General features: G+C 39.6%; 1 non-coding gene across 1 annotated transcript; it reads right to left on the bottom strand.

Moving 5' to 3' along the window:
• Window positions 1-10,864: 10,864 nt before the first annotated feature.
• LOC132656177 (U6 spliceosomal RNA) lies at window positions 10,865-10,971 on the bottom strand. The gene has a single exon (XR_009594100.1). It is a non-coding gene; the product is annotated as a U6 spliceosomal RNA (small nuclear RNA).
• Between the last annotated feature and the right edge of the window lie 595 nt (window positions 10,972-11,566).

The following is an 11,566-nucleotide window of genomic DNA, read 5'->3' as shown; positions in this document are numbered from 1 at the left end:
CATTGTTGAATTCTCTTTAGCCCACTGTCCTTTTGAGAAAAGACTACCTAAGTGCATCATCAAGATACACTTGGTCCTTTTTATTTCATTAAAAACAGTCTCTTTCTGTCTTGTTTTTCCTTTTAACGAGTAGCCTACACTTGCATCTTACATTCGAAGATTTACAAGGTTAACATAATTATTGGAATTGTATTAGTGATTATTTTAATGAGCAGTACTCATACCCTAGAGGCTTTCAGAATCACCTGGGTTGTTTGTCTCCATCCTCAGATATTCTAATTAAGCTGATCTGGGCTGTGGGAGAGGCTCTCTTGTATTGAGGGTTAGAGGCTACGCGTAGGTAAACACTTTTCTGGGGAAATGCAGGCTATCTCAATTGTTAGCAGGGTTAACCACAGAGTGCTGGAGGTCTGCGTTCAGACAAAGATGAAAAGGTAGAGTCCCATGATTCTTGTAACTATATGTTTAAAGCCTAGTTTGGCTTTATTCACACACTCACCAGACAGCAGAGAGAATGTTAAGACAGAAAGAATGAAGAAAGCCCTCAGTTTTGAGCTGGGAGACAGAGGGAGGGGAGGCTGGCTGCCATGTGTGTATGATAATGAAAACAAGATGAAGGAGGACTTGGAGATTGTGGGGATCATGTCTCAGCGATCGCTTGGTGGTTTTGATAATAACTAAGTAATTAATAGATATCTGATTGACTTTATAGTTTGATGAATCTAAAGATTTAAACTTATTCCTAATGCTTACAAAAATCTGCTTTCCAACATATCAGAATAAAATATCTGTTCACTTATACTTCCTTACAAAGCATCAGAGAATAAAAGCGTGATTAGAACCTAGTGAGTTTGCATATACTGTTCTTCTATTTTAGTGTCCATCATGAAAGAGAATTTGTCAAACTGTTCTTTCCCTTTATTTCTCAAAATAAGCAACGAGTGGGCAGATATCATTCCTATTTTATAATCATAGAAATGAATGCTGAAAAGTAAAGTTCTTTGCTTGTAGTCTCACATCAGCTAATTTGAGCTCTTTTATGGAATTCTTGAAGGGCTGAGGTCATGCATTTTTTTAGCCTTTGTAAATGTTACAGTAGGATTAGCACTGCTGGGAGACAATTTTCCATGGGTCTCTGACATTTCTGTATGCCTTAGGAACAGAGGTATTGCTAGATACATTTTCAAATGTTGTACAGCAAATAGGTTTTGAAGAGAGTTTGAGTCTCAAGAGCCTAAAACAAGCATGCTTGCTCTACAGTGGGAAAGATTAGAGCCCCTTAAGTTTAGCACTGTTTTCTTGAAACATAGCCCACTGCTTGTACAAACACATAGGTGAACACATTTATACTGCCTCCATGGCACTCAAGGGCAGGAAAGTATGGACCAATACTACTCATGCAGGTTCCTGGCTGTCATCTGTCAGCAACATCCATGAATTGTGGCAGGTAACTTATTAATCAGCACAATTAAATGCTAGAGCCAATTATTCAGATTAAAAAATGGAGTTCGATTGAAATCTGTGAAATAGAAGTGTGATCAAATAATACCCAGCAGACTCTAGGTTGTCATACTCCAACTTCATAGCATGTGGCCTACAAAGTACAGCAAAAAAGAAAATAAAAAAATAAGAGAAGCCAAAGATTCCCTGGGACAGAAAAAGAAACTTTTTTGAGTAGAATAATTAAATAAAAATGGTGAGTCTTTCTTGGTATTTCAAGTTGTTGAGTTTGGAACCACAAACTTGTGTCAACAAAACTTATTATAGCGTAGTGCAATACCAAACTAGTAGAAAATCAAATTATTGCCCATATTGCTTCTCTTTAATTTCTCTGCAGAGGTTTAAATTTTACCTAGGAAATGGGAACAGAGTCAGTCTGTCCCATTATGCTCACCTCTGACATGTCTTTGTCTAAGTCACTTCAGTCCCCTTGATATAGCCAGTCCCCTTGGCTATGAGCACCTCAGGTGAGGTTCTGCCGAGGGAGCGGGGTACAAGTCTTAGACAGCCCACCTTTGTGTCCAGGTTAGAGAGAATCTTTTCTCTCTGTTAGGCCGATTTCTTTCTCAGTCATCACCATAGCATAATATCCTTGAGGTGCTCATAAATTTGGGAGGAAAAGGTCAGGGAAGCAAGGGAACTCAGGAGCAAAGGAGTCCAAAGTACGTTAATTTTTTGGGGAGAGTGGCCTGTGCTTCGTCTAGCCCAGGTTAGCTTCAAAATTTCTACATAGCCAAGGATGACCTTCAACCTCTGATCTACCCACCTCTACCTCCTCAGTGGATTACAGGAATGGCCCACCATGGCTTATAATCTGAAATATGTGACTCTTATTCTGGAGAGGGACTGAAGAGGAAAAAAAATAATTTGAGAATAAAGCACAATTTATTATGCCAATAATAAAAATGACCACATTGTGTTTTGTACCTCGCTCTTTGCATTCCCTTTGGATCTTTTCCAATGACAGAAATGTGTGACCACATTCTGAGTGTTGCACACTATTTTAAAGTTACGTGTTCCAGGGCAGTGGTCTGACATGGAATTTAAGGAAATAAGTAGCAAAGTAAATGCATAAATACACACACAAGTACATTAAATACCTGCAGAGAGTGAGCAAAACGAAAGGACATATAGGTTCTTTATGCTATGTCCTCTTTGTTTTCTTCCCACTGATGTTTTCCTTCCCTGTATCAGGCTCTCAAGGTAAAATCAACCAGCAAAATGCTTGCATCAGCACCACTTTCACATTCCAAGACTATGTAAATGACAATAAAACACTGGCAGTATGTGCGGATTCTCTTGCATACTAGATTCAGAAAGGAAAATATGGTGTGTCTTGACTCTCACTGCTGTCAAGTGTTTAAATTGTCCTTCCAGCATATATTTAAAACACATTGTCATTGCAATGTTACCAAACAGTGAGCAAGTCAATGTATCTGAGACCACACAGTGATTGACATTTTATAAGTCAAACAGAGAGATATGGAACCTCATTCTGTGACTGCTGTTTCCAGCTCTGAGGACGGCTGATACAGTTTTTGACAGCGTGGAGAGATGTGTAATGTTGGTTCGTAACCACAAGCTGTAGAGTCAGAAGGTAGCCTCCGCTTGGTGGCTTGGCACATGTTGCTTTCTTAAATGGGAGCGAAGCGAGGCTAAGAACAACAATGTCACCAACACGTTTGCATGTAGTTGTTCTCTGCTGTGAATGTGCGTGTGATGGGGAGGGGGTACCTGATTTTACAATTCCCTGCTTTTTAAACATTATTTAGAAAAGCAAGGCATATCTTAGAAACACAGTTATGTAGGGCCACTTATAGGTTACTGAGCAATGCCAGGGGAAGCCATACATTCACCTGTGGATTCACACGGTCACACTTAAATGAGCAATGTTGTTGTCCTAAGTTAAAACCCTTTACCAAGTGGGGGTTTATCTTTTCTTTCTTTCTTTCTTTCTTTCTTTCTTTCTTTCTTTCTTTCTTTCTTTCTTTCTTTCTTTCTTTCTTTTTTTCTTTCTCAAGATCAGCTAAGGCTCAACTTAAAACTTAAATTTGCACCTGAAATGGAAGGACAGACTGATCTTAGAATCATGCTCTATCCAAATAGGTGCCTCATTCACATGTCAAATGAGTGAGGGCGGAACATTTTTCTCATGCCTACACCGAGAGCCACGATAGAAAGTAGGGATTGTATTTTTCATCCTGTGTTTCATAAGTATAGTTCAGTGCCCCTGAAATATGTGTTGATACATTTTTATCAAACGAGAAAAATGAACGAATGTCAATAGTTCAGTAACAGTGGGGATATTAAAGAGCTTTTGAGGTTTCCTGGGTCTTGTTTTCAGAGGTTACTCTTTCTATTGACATATTTTTCAGCTCTAATGATTACATCTCATTTTATATGTCTTTTACCCCCTAATTACTCTTAGCACAGTTTACAAATCCTTATAAAATAGCAAGGTTATTCACCAAAGAGTGTTTCCTGACCCGTGTTCCCTTAATAAGCATCTCTGGCAATGATTTTGACTTCCCCAGAGAGTTGTTATATAGATTTCATATTATTTATATGGAGAAAGAAGAGAACAACATGATCAATGAAATTAAAGCTTTTGCATAATTAGGGGAAAAGCACCTTTTGCCTGGCACAACTTCAATCTTCCTTCCCACCAGCTGCTAAGTCGTTTTCATATCCCTGGCTGCTTTCTCCAAGCACAAACACACCTGTTCTCTCTGTTCAATACCCATTTTATGTTGGCGCCTTGTGAGCAGGAGTTGGGAGTGTGTTTGACTTGCATCAGAGAGCTGAATAATCATCTTGATTCTAAAATGGCAGTAGTCCACTTTGGCAGAGATAGGCAGCTGAGTCCTGGCCAACTTCAGAATTTTTCTCCTGAGACTTTGAGCAGGACAGGCCACTTAGCAAACTATTCGTAGGATCATTACACATTGGCATTTCTTCTCTGGTCCACTGATTGTTACCTTAATCTGTGAAAATGCCTCCCGCCTTCTTGTGCCTTTTGCAGCCGTCAGAGGTGAGGGTGAGGTGGCTAGATCACAACAAACCAGTCCTGTGCTTTTAAGTTCATTGCAGAGGAAGCTGTCAACAGATTGGGCGACTGGTAGCCAACATGACAACTCTTGCCTTGCTACTTAAGGAAGAAACTTGCGTAAAGTCTACACAGTGTACATGTGAGAAAAATAACGGAAAGTGGCAGAGCTTAAGATGAAGGTAGGCTAATGTTGGAGTGATTGGCACACTGACTGGCAGTATTTGGCAAAAGTAAGGCCTAGTCACTCTCCTGCTAGACTTTTAGGCTTCCATTAGGTAGATGAATATTCAATTCAAAAGTTTTAGTGTGGACTCTCCATAATGTGACTCCCCACAGGATGCTCAGGAGAGACTGACTCTTTTTTTTTCTTTTTAATGGAAGTTCCCTGTACTCTCCACCTGATTTGCAACAGTTTCCAAGATAATGGTGTCATTCTGAGGATTTCTTTCCATTGTTCTAATCTGTATTCCTTCCATCTGGCTGGTACATCAGTCATCTTAATTAGGAGCATGGCATCCTGTCTGGTTCTCCTTTGCCAGCAAGTCATTCAGTTCTGAAATAACTTCTTCACCTCCATCATTCAGTTGAGCGTTTGCAACAGGAAAACAGTAACCCAGCACATTCTTCCCTTACTGGGGGGTGGGGGTGGGGGATGAAAATCATCTACAGCAATGCTAATTAGGTGGAGTTTAACATTAGCTTTAATTTAAATCACCTCTCCTGAGACTTCGTAGCATCTACCCAGGGTGTCATAAAATACGAAGCCACACTCCCTCTCAATTAGCATCCATTTATTTGGGAACAACACCAAGCAGCAATAAACAGGCACAACCTGTTCCTTTCCCTCCTATTCTGCCCAGCAGCAGCCTGTTCACTGGATTGCTTCAGGAGCAGCATCTTCCTCTGTGTGACTGTGTCACTCCGAGTTGGGCCAGGTATCAGCTCTTTCTAGGCACTGCCCCTGTCGAATCTAATCTGTGTGGAACTGTACCACCAGCAGCGAGCTGGCCGCAGAAACAATTTACATTAAAAGAAAGAAAAAGTCACCCTTGAAGTAAAATGGCTTCGACCAGAGGTGATGGTAGGCAGAAAGCAAGTCAGTTAGTGGGTGGTGTGAGACACGACCTAATTCTGTTAGGTTCTAGAATCTAGACCTTCATAGGAAAATGTAACACTCCCACTTGAGCCCTCCCCGTGTCCACTGTTGGTTGGCCAGTGCTCCCATTACCGAGCCTTCCTGATCTCCCTTCTTCATTGCTGTGAATTGCTGGCACACGCTGGTAATTGTTCTCTGCTGCTTTTATCTGTGGTGTCCATTTAGCTATCCCAGGTAAATATTTAAATCATATGTGGAACTTTAACATCCCTTATTAATTAATATTAACTAATCAATACTAATATTCCTTATTTAATTCCCTATTATCATTTTACAAACATTAAGTACCCATAGTTTAAAAACTATATATTTCTTGTATACAATATGATATCTTGAAGCATATGCACACAGAGTAGTTAAACCAAAGTAATTACCAAATGTGTCACCTCACACAGTTATTTTTGCAGTAAGAATACTTAACACTCCTTATATTTGCATTTTAAGAATATATAATAACATAGAATCATTAACTATAGTTACCATACTTGACACGATCCCTCCCAACGATACTTTCATAATATTCAATCGATAGCTCTTCCTTGTCCTCTTCCAACTACTTCAGCCTCTAGTAGCCATCATTCTATTCTCTATTTCTGTAGAATCTACTTGTTTAGATTTCATAAATGAGAACTCTGGTTTTTTGTTTATCTGCGTTTATGCTAATTTTCTCATCATCAGTGCTGTCTAGGTTTACTCGTATTACTACATATGGCAGAATTTCATTGATTGAGGCTTGAGTGTGGCACATATATATCACATTTTCTTTGTCCATTCACCCCTCAATAGATAATGAAGTTGATTTCTTTGTCTTCGCTATTGTGAATCATGTTGCAACAAACATGGGCGTGAAGATGTCTCACATCCATATACTGATTAAATTTGCTTTCGTGCGGATCCAAAGGTAAGGCTCTGGATCACACGATAGTTCTAGTTTAAATATTTGGAGGAATTGCTGTAGTGGCTTCCATAAAGACTATACTAATTTACATTCTGACCAACAGTATGTAAGTCTTTGCTTTTTCTTCATATTCTTTGTCAACTATAAAAAGCAAGGAAAATAGCTTTACAATCCATCTATTTATGTGCATCAACTCCTAGGAGGCTAGCAATCCAGTTGTGCAGGTTATTTCCAAAGGATGGAAGCCACATGCTTTACCCTGTCTGAATTAGATCATCTTGGCATCATCTTGGCAAATTCAGCTGAAACACAGAAACCGCCTATTTTTTTTTCTTATTATGTGCATTGGAGCTAGACTTTTAATAAATAATAAATGAGAGAGATGGGAAGAAGGAAATATTCAAAGGGAATATCAACACTAGGCACCCTCCATGTCCCATCTGTTGCGCTGCAGAGAGCCCTAATAATAGCACTTAAAAATTTAAATAGCACCTTTCAAACAGAGAGCATCGCCATCGCTAACTTACCTCCCTTCACAGCGGCCTTTTAGGATGAGTTCCTGAAGCAGGCATTATTATCTATGCATCACAAACAGAAACACCTTGGCAAGGAATTTAGTGATGAAGCAAACTCAGATTCAGCCAGGGCAGGGACAGGAATGTAGACCGTGTGCTGTAACCAGGGAATTCTCTGGTTATGCTGTAAACTAAAGATCTGGGGGAACCTAGAATGTAATGGTATAGAAAGTGCTGTCCATAACCTTGTGAGAAATGATCAGTTCTTCTCTTTAAGGTATGGTGGCTCTATGTATGATAATATGTATTCTTTGTAAATGCCTTAATAATGCCTTTGTGCAGGTGAAAGCACTTAAAGGGTTTCCCCTAGCACACATTGACCCCTTTTATAGAAATGCACTCATTATACCAGTCTCATATGTATATATATATATATATGTGTGTGTGTGTGTGTGTGTGTGTGCATATGCATGTATATACACACACACACCTACATACATGCACGCGTACATGTGTGTTTGCTCACATGTGTCTATGTGTGTGCACATTTAGGTATGCGACTTTTTGATGAGTTGCTCAAATCAGAAGTTAAATTAGTTATTAGGGCAAACTTGGACAAACCATACTAGTAAAATCCAATCAGAGACAAATGTGCGGTCAAGTTCTGTTAGCCTTTGATGGTCCCTAAAGTCTGTGTGATTTTCTGCTAGTGGGAACTACCCCCAGTGGAGTGTTTTTGGGCGAGTGATATTGAAGAAGAGGCTTTCAAGCCACAGTAACATGGTATCTGTGCTGTTTCTGTGCTCTTAGTCTCCGCTGGGGCCTCTGTGTTACAAAGTCAGTGTCTCTTTTATATAGCACACATTTAGGTTTATAGGAACAGTGGCTCTTAAACTTTCTGATCTCAGGACACCTGTAAGTTTGTTTTCTTTTTTAATTTATGAACTGTTTGGCTGTGTATCCCACCTTAGCCTTGAGCACACAATCCATAAGGATTGACTATTCTGCTTCAGCCTCCCAAATTGCTGGGATTATAGGCATGTAGCATCATCCTTGGTACCCTAATGTTCTTGAACATTGTCGAGGAGCCCTTCAAGTCTGTGATTTATGTTTTATGTTAATATTTATAAAAGCAGAACTTAGAGAAACTTAAGTACATTAATTCATTGAAAACAATGTGATGGGTTTATTGACATAGTAACATAATTACATATTATACGAGCACATATTTAAAATTTATTTTTAAAAAGAAAAATTAATGCAGAAAGTGGCATTGTTTTACATCTTCGCAAAGCTCTTCAGTGTCTGGCTCACAAGAAGACAGCTGGATTCTCATGTCTGTTCCTGCATTCAATCTGTTGTGAAATGTTGTTTTGGTTGAAGTGTATATTTTTAAAATCCAGCCTCACACAGCGATGTAGTTGGAAAAGGGATGGTTTTACGTTCCTTCTGAGAACCCTCTGCCATGGAGTTGCTTTTGGCTCAAGTGCATATGTTGTAATTCCAGGAAAAGTAAAAGATATACAGGATGCTCTTAAGCATCTCCACATGTGTTAATTTCAAGCACTTTTCCTCTCTTGTCATTATGGGCATGTATTGGGTTAAACTCAGAAAGCACCAAAACTCAAAACAGGGCTTCCAGAAACCTATTCTTATCTGTGCAATTTGCAGTGACTTTTACATCCCAGAACATGGAAAATGTAGCAGGTGGTAGAAATTTACACACCAAGACTCATGTTTTCACTTTATTTTCTACAACTGATTCTCATGTACTCGGGAGACCACCATCTTGCTGATGGCAGAACGCACTGGTTATGCCAGTAACACACACCTTTATCTCTGCGGGTTCAAAGCGGTCTTGTAGGCAATTATTCAACTTTGTCTACACAGTCCTCTGTTGGAGAAGTCATCATGGCTTTTGATAGTTTTCTCATGAATATGACAACCGACACTCTGAACTGTCTTCTATGTCCTAGTCACAGGTTGTCCTGGAGAACAGAGTGCTGGCCAGAATCTCTTTTAGCAGGTGATCTTATTTGTGTGTGTGTTTGAGACTGTGCAGCCCTGGCTAGCCTGGAACTCCCAGAGATCTTCCCAGGTGCTGGACTTTTAGAGGCAAATTGTTGGGAAGGTTGTGCATTTATCTATGCATCTCATGTAAGAGGACTCACAGTCTTTTCCTTGTGCTTCAACTAACATGACCTTCTCAAGTTACATCCATGTTGTAGCATGTGATAGACTTTCCTTCCTTTTAAAGCTGAGTGAAATGCCATTGTGTGCACATTCTGTTTTGTTCATCCACTCCTCTTACTGTACCATGGGTACTTGGCTTGCTTCCATCCTGGAATATTGTAAATGCCACTATGAACACAATCTTAAAATTTCTGATAAAAACAAACAAACAAACAAACAAACACTACTTTTAATTCTTCCAAATATCCATACTGGGAACTGAGATTCTTGGTTCATATGGTAGCTCTAGTTTCAAATTTTAAAGGGACTGTTACGTAAGTGATACCATTTCACAGTCCCACCATCCCATCAGAGTGTAAAAAGCTTTTCATTTTTCCAGATTCCCACTAACAGGTTATCTTATCCCTTTCCCATTGCTCTAATGAGTGAGACAATATCTCATTACGATTTGATTTGCATTTCCCTGAAGATTTGTTGTATGGAGCATCATTTTAGATTCTTTTTTTTTCTTTGTTTTTGTTTTTACTAGTTTGACTTATGCATCACAGATAAATGGAAGACTTTTTAATGTTTTGAAGCAGCAAACATCGTGTTAAATTAGCAATTTCACAGTATTATTCTCAACAGTCTGAAAGTCTTCACAGTTACACATTAGAAATAAAATTCATTCCTTTCTACTCTATTGTTTGATTAGAAAGAACTATGTGTGAAAAGAGATTTAAGAATATATTTTAAAATGTCCTTATTAGTAAATTTATATTTTTAATAGCACTACTGAAAATATTTTAAAACTTTAATAAATGATTTATTTAATACTTGTAAATTAAAATAACTGCTATAAAATTTAACATAGCCAATACCACAGAACATAGCCAATACCACAGAATTTTAAAATATTTTTAAAATTTAAATATTTTAAAAATTGAAAATAATTTTTTATTTTTATATTAATTACAGCTTATTCACTTTGTATCCCAGCTGTAGCCTCCTTCCTCATCACCTCAACCCCTCCCTCCCTCCCCAATCTCCTTCCATGCCTCTCTCCAAGTCCATTGGTAGGGGAGCTCCTCCTCCCCTTCCACCTGACCCTAGCCTATCAGGTCTCATCAGGACTGGCTGAATTGTCTTCCTCTGTGGCCTGGTAAGGCTGCTCTCCCCTCAGGGGGAGGTGATCAAAGAGCCAGCCACTGAGTTCATGTCAGAGACAGTCCCTGTTCCCATTACTAGGAAACCCACTTGGAGACTGAGCTGCCATGGGCTACATCTGTGCAGGGGTTCTAGGTTCTCTCCATGCATGGTCCTTTGTTGGAGTATCAGTCTCAAAAAAGACCCCTCTGCCCAGATTTCTTGGTTCTATTGCTCTCCTTGTGGAGCTCCTGTCCCCTCCAGGTCTTTCTATCTCCTCACCATTTGCTTTGGTACCCTGCTGGGTAGAGTCTTTCAGAGGCCCTCTGTGGTAGGCTCCTGTCCTGTTCCCTGTTTTCTCTCTCTTCCAATGTCTGTCCCATTTGCCTTTCTGAGTGAGGATTGATCATCTTACCCAGGGTCCTCCTAAAAATATGGAACACTTCACAAATTTGTGTTTCATCCTTGCACAGGGGCCATGATAATCTTCTTTGTATCGTTCCAATTTTAGTATATGTGCTGCCGAAGCGAGCAGCACTTTAGATTCTTAATGGATATTTGTATATCTCCCTTGGAGGAAATCTATTCAGATCTCTTTGCCTGGTATCCTCTTTTCCCTTTGAGGACACTCACTCCCACTTTGTGGGTAAAGTCTTCTTATGTAGACCCAGAGTATTTCTGTAGCTATAGTCTTATTTGCCCTGTACTGTGGGTTTCTTTTTTTTTTTTTAATTTAATTTTTTTATTATTAGTTACATTTCATTAACTCTGTATCCCAGCTGTATCCCGCCCAATCCCACCCTCCCTCCCTCATCTCCTCCCTGCCCCTTTCCACGTCCACTGATTGGGGAGGACCTCCTCCCCTTTCATCTGACCCTGTTTTATCAGGTGTCTTCAGGCCTGGCTGCAAAGTCCTCCTCTGTGGCCTAGCAGGACTGCTCCTCCTTTGGGGGGTGGGGAGTGGGTTTTTATGAATCCTTTTCTGCCCTGGGGAACGGAGTGCTGCCAGAATGCCTTTCGGGAGTTCAGCTTTGCAAAGAAAGCCTAGAATTTGCAAAAACTGTAGCTTGTTTTCAACGATTATCTTCTTACTGACTGACTTAAAAAGTAAAGGATTTTCTAGCTTAAGA

Source organism: Meriones unguiculatus, chromosome 8 (assembly GCF_030254825.1).
Source record: "Meriones unguiculatus strain TT.TT164.6M chromosome 8, Bangor_MerUng_6.1, whole genome shotgun sequence".
Classification (NCBI taxonomy): Eukaryota; Metazoa; Chordata; class Mammalia; order Rodentia; family Muridae; genus Meriones; species Meriones unguiculatus.
The sequence above is the reverse complement of the archived record's forward strand: the minus strand, read 5'-3'. Positions and strand labels throughout refer to the sequence as shown.